The sequence below is a fragment of the Cygnus atratus genome, chromosome 4 (genome assembly GCF_013377495.2).
Source record: "Cygnus atratus isolate AKBS03 ecotype Queensland, Australia chromosome 4, CAtr_DNAZoo_HiC_assembly, whole genome shotgun sequence".
NCBI classification, from domain to species: domain Eukaryota; kingdom Metazoa; phylum Chordata; class Aves; order Anseriformes; family Anatidae; genus Cygnus; species Cygnus atratus.
This window is the reverse complement of record NC_066365.1, coordinates 22,973,486-22,979,528: the sequence shown is the minus strand read 5'-3', so window position 1 is coordinate 22,979,528 and position 6,043 is coordinate 22,973,486.

Here is a 6,043-nt window from a genome sequence, read left to right as displayed (position 1 = left end):
CATTTAGGACTATAAAACTGCCCATGAAACTTGACTATATCTGTAATTTTCAGAAGTGATAAATATTCTATATGCAGAAGAATACTTATGTAATGTTTAGCACTCTGTGTACTAGATCATTCTTAAATACTCCTAAGTCTAAGTGAAGTACAGGCACATTTATCTAAACAGACAATATGACTTGTTTTCTCTTATGTTTTTTCTGGAGCTACTGTGTTGCCATACTGACTTTATTTTCACTTTTTAAATTCTTTTAAATGAAAAGTATCTACCTCATATATGGCAAGGCAGTTTTAATTTCAGAATTCACTCTCAAGGGAATAGCTCCAGTAGAGAGATAGTAATAGCAAAACTCTTCATAGAAAGTGTAGCTGCTAAGAAAACCACTACTCCTTGTATTTATTTGATCTTGGCCTGTTATTCATCATGGGTTTCTGCTGTTTCAGCATCTAGTCTCAAACATATTGTAAGCAGGGTTTGAATGAATTGGATATATTTGCTTGAAGTGAAGTTTTGCCAGCTTATTTTCATACTGCAGCTGGGTCAAAATGTTTTGGCTTTCAAATAAAGGTTGAAGTATCCACAGATTCTCCAAACCATGTCCAACACAAAGCAACAGCTGCTGAGTATATCTACTAAGCCATGGAGCAAGTGGCAACTAAGCCACCAAATTCCAGTCATTCAGCTGGAAAGTTAATGCGCCAAAACTATATTAATGTCCAAGCAAAGGAGAATTATGAAAAAGGCATTGATAACATTGGCACGGTGAGTTCATTTGACAGAAAGACAGTAAAAAAAATATCACAAAAGACTTCATATTTCAGCAAGGGTGGTTTTGCAACAGGAAACATTGATCGTTCATGTCTATGTATTTTCAGTTACATTATCCTTTTCTTTATTCTCAGCTCCAGTATTTTAAAAAGTACCTAGCATTAATATTCTCAGCCAGAATTTCTTTGGAATTCATCTCCCATTTTTAGCATCAGAATACGCAGTCTGTTTTCAGAAGACCTTAGCAGATTGGATAGCTAGCAATTTTGAAAAGTCAGACCACGAAAATCTAACCTGTAATAGCATTGAATCACTTCAAAATATTTTCACAGAAGATGACTTCAAGCAATTGGAAATCTGGCCCAACAATTTCAGAAGTCATTTATAAATAGCTGGTACTGAAATCTAGCATTGAATTTCTGCAATTAAGCTTAGGGTACAGTAGACACTAACAGTAAAAAACCTAGGTGAGCAATTTTGCTTTACTAATGTCTTTTAATAGATGGAGAAAAAAAAAAAAAGAAAAAAGAAAAACAAAAGATTTGAAATGAAGGTCTGATGGGTTTGCCACATATCTCCTGAAGATGAGATTCATATCACAATTTTATCCACCTTAAAGATATCTGTCGAGCTCCATCTACAGGTTCTGAAGGAAGACCCACCAGAGAATAGGTGCCTAAGCATAGACAGGTGGTATGACTCCCTGCTGAAAACACTTCTTTCTTACTTTTGATTATAGAAGGATCATAGGCTACCAGCCTATATTAGACATTTAATTTTTATCTGGATTAGGTCAGAGAAAATATATCTAACTGTATATGCTATTGGGCAGGTTGCTGCTCTCTGTGCTTCTTTGTCAGTCCACAGAAGTCTACTGAATCAATGTTTTAAAGTGACTTAGATTGCTACATGCAAGTTGTTAATTAAAGGCATGGTATTATTATAAAATCTGCTTTAGTGTAAACTTGTAAACTTTAGTAAACTTCTGTAAACTTTAGTGTAAAGCTTTGTATACACTTTGTACTCCACACACAAAGGAAAAGAAATCTGAGATACCCAGACAGAATTATTAAGTTGGGGATTTTGAAATGTGTGATAATGGATATAGCTAGAAGGCAAATACCTGACACCATTCTGTGGATATGTTTGTCCTCTGTAAAGTGAGAAGACTACTGACCTTTCTGTACTGCTTGATTTTTGCCTACCTTATGTTTTTGTAGGAACCAGTTGCATATCTGAGCACTAACGAAAATGGTTCATCCTGCTATTTTCTGTTCCTAATCTTTATTTGATAAATTCAGAGTCCTCCCATTATTTTTTTCCAAAGCTCACACACAATGAGAAAATTATGGAAATTGGAGTATTTGAGTGGAATAGCTCCTAGTGGTGGTCAATACAGAGTAATGTGGGAAACTCTGTACTTTTTATAAGGGAAACTCTGTACTTTTATATTTCTGAATTTTTGTATTGACCTGAAAGATCTTTTTTTATTATTATTATTTTCACCTGCTTCTCCTTAAGATTCACTGTGCTTTGAAAACAGCATTACTCTCACATCATTCCAACACCTCCACAGTCATAACTTAAAAAAATTTCAAATTAAATAGAAGAGGGAAACTGGAAGAAAATGAAAGGAATGCATTGTATACATTCCCATTTCTTAGGAAAAATCTTAGCTAAGCCTTTTCAAAAAATCACAATCTTTTCTAAAAATGGAGAGCTTTTCTATGCAAAGGAGTCATTCTGCCAAAGGGAGATGTGCAATATTATACAACCTTTACCTTCACTTGCTATGGTCAGCTGAAACTAAAAATTGCAAAAAGATAAAGTGCTCCATTAAATCCCTATTTTATTGTGTAAGTGCCCTTATGAAATTGTATGGCTATACAATAGCATTATATCAGGCTAGAATTAAGGCTTACAACAGACGTTAAGCCACAGCATTACAGTGACCAGATGTAAGGCTTATTTAAACCGGATTTTAAAGTGAAATATTTATGAACTGATTTAAATACTAATGAACAGACACTCCTACAGCTGTCACAGTAACAGAATGATAGATGTGTTACACAGAAACCTCTGTGTCATATAGCTGGCCATTTTTCAATAGTTTTGGACACATATTTCTTAATAATACAGACAGAAGATTGTCAATGAACTAAGAGAGGAGAAAGACAGTTAAACAATTGGAAAAGTTTCCTTTCCTTTTCCTCAGTGTCCTTATTTGTTTTTTTTCTTATTTTTCCACTGCTTCCTAATCCCTCTCCCCTTTTTTTGCCTCTTTCAGAAATTCACAGTTCCATCTATGGAGATGTCAATACTGTCAGAAGGACTTATTCCTAGCTTTGGTCAAGGCTGCAGTTTCTTCATCCACACTGCATGAATATTAGTTCACTCCCAGTCTCCACTGGGACTTCTAACTTCCAAGACAAAACAATGGTGAAGTAGATAGGCCAGCTGCCTACTGACTACTAAAGTCAATTTTTGCTACTTCCAAGGACAGTCCTCAAAACAAAACAAATCAAAACAAACAAAAACAAACAAAAAACATACACCTCTCCAGCATCCTTGTAACTCTTCATAGTGTGCCCCACCATGGATATCTGGGTCATTGTCGTAACAGTCCTCAGGCACATAGCAATACTGCTTAATCTTATTGCTTGCACTTAGTTCACAGACTAATTATGCCTCGGGGTCAAAAGCAAGTCACCTAGGACAGAATGGGCTCAAGCCTACTTTTTATAAAGTTTGCAGGCAGCCATCTTACTCCAGAGTGTTAGGAAATGAGACTGTCTGCACCGGTTTTCTCAGATGCAGTGTACAAAGACAATATTGACATAGCAGTAGACCAGCAAGTCTAGTACAGGAAGTCTAGTACAACTGATCCAGTGGCTCTACTGTAAAGTTCATCTTTGATAATGTTCCACTACGTTTGGAGGGGGTTAATAAGGCCAAGTCTCCTTTTTGTCCTGTACTGCTTTTACGCTTAAACTGGCTGCTCCAAGTAAATACAGAAGTGAAATTTTTCATCTGCAAAATATAAGTAACTACATAAAATGTAGCATAAAGAATCACCACAGTACGAAATGATTTAGGGAAAAGTTTCAATCAAATATCTTTTTTTTCTACTGTCACCTAGTGAACACTTGCTAGCTTCTAATTTAAGGACACATGATTCTTGAATTACTAAAATAATGTATTTGTTCTTCAAAATAACTGAATGTAATTAAGGAATCAGCTTAATAATAAATGCTTCTTCAGTTCTGTGATACATCTTAGTAACAGAAACTAAGGATTGGTAAAAATAGTCAAGTAAGCAAAAAGTTTTTTAAAAGTGTGCATGATCTTTCAAAAGTGCTAGCAGATTAAATTGAAAATTTTAACTCACACCTGGTGTCAATGACAATATACTTTTGATTCTGAATAATTTATTTGCCATGTCCAGATCATTTCCATCAGAAAAATAGCTGCTTTATTAAATAATGAATACATGTAGTTAAGAACATCATCATGAGGATAATTCTTAGTGATAGATATACTGGGAAAAATTGTTAAGAAACCCAAGTGCCTTCCTAGGAGGAAGGCAATATCCTTGCTTAAAGTAAGGATATAAAAGTGTTTTAATTACTGAATTTGAAATGTTGAGCAAGGCATTTTTATATTGATCATCACAGAGATTTTTAAAAAGATTTTTGAATAGATTTTCATAGCATACAAGAGTCTGCACACACTGTGCAGGTTGAGAGCAGGGTGCCCTCTGAGCAGATGTGGTACTAAAGTAAAAATTTCCAACAGGATAATTTGTCTTCAGCAATCTGTCTCTTACGAATCCTATGAAATTAATTAATTTTATTGTTTTAATAGAAGAGAGTGGCCTATGATCAATAAAGTGCTGTTTTCATCTTAATTATTGATCCCGTAATCAATAATATAGAGTTTTCCAGGTTACTATTAACTCTGTTAACAATCTTGGAATAAGTTTGGCATAACTTAAAACTCTGTTAATCTCATAAATTACGAGTATCCTGAGAACATACTAGTGCCTAAAACTGTTTAGATGTGTAAATACTGCATTCTGATGACTCTCCAGTATATTGTATGAAGGCACTTACATCATGCTAATGTTTTGCCTTTAGCACTTCTTTTTCAGTTGGTAAGCAAACACTTCTTAGTGGAAAATGCAAATGTCCATATGCAAGCATTTTAATGCCACTGTGTAATCATTTGCATCTATAACATGAATGCAAAATGGATGTGGAATAATGTTGTTTTATAGTATTCTGGCTACTCCATTTACAGGTGTGAATGAGTATATAAGGAACTAAGCAATGGAAACAGAGCATCTGGTTAAGAAACTCTCAGACACAGAAAGAGCTACTTTTATAAATCTTGACTGTGCAAATTAGTTTTATTTAACCTTTGTGATACCCGCATATTTAGTGGGTTGTTATTCATTCCAGGTTAATTTCTTCTAAGGAAGTATTCTTATAACTCATTTCAAATCAAAACTGCATTCAGACTGCTTTAAGCAAATTGGTCACCACCTTGTCCTCTAACTTCTTCAGTGCAAATAAATGCAGTGCTGGGAAAGACACTTGTGAGTTTCTGTTGTTTTCAGGAAGAATGGTGATGATTCTTTAATCACTGAGGGAGAGGATGGGGATAGAATGCAGTATATGTATGTGAAATGTGAATAGTTGAACAAAAATGAAAGGATAACTTTAGGAAGCTGAATGTCTCAGCTAAAGGAATGTGTGAAGGAAGAATGAGAATTCAGTAATATAAGCGTTTGAAGGGTGTAAGAGAAGGACTGAAGGTAGGGAACATGAGGAAAAATAGAGGTAACTACTGAAGAACTAATTAACAGGACACTGGGGGAGCATGGGTGAAAGAAATTAGAAGCACAGCTCCTTAAGGATGATGTGATGCTTCAGTGAAAGCTACTTGGGCTGAACTCTTCCATTGCATTTATGTTGCTGTATCTGCAAAGTATCTCAAATGTATTTACACTGCATGCTCTGTGTGTTTTGATCCTAATCTCCACCACAAATACTTATTTAGTACATTTCAAGAAACACCTTCTCTAGTTTGTGAGACATTCCTGAACTTGTTTCTGTTCCACTCTTTGAGGAACTGCCCTTCATCAGCCACAGTGTTCCAAACAGGGTATCAAGTTCATGTATATGGTTATGGTACAGCAAGAGAGGCTTCAAGGAACTTTCAAAAGAGGAATGGTAAAACCATTCTTGATACTCACTGCTGAACTATGAAG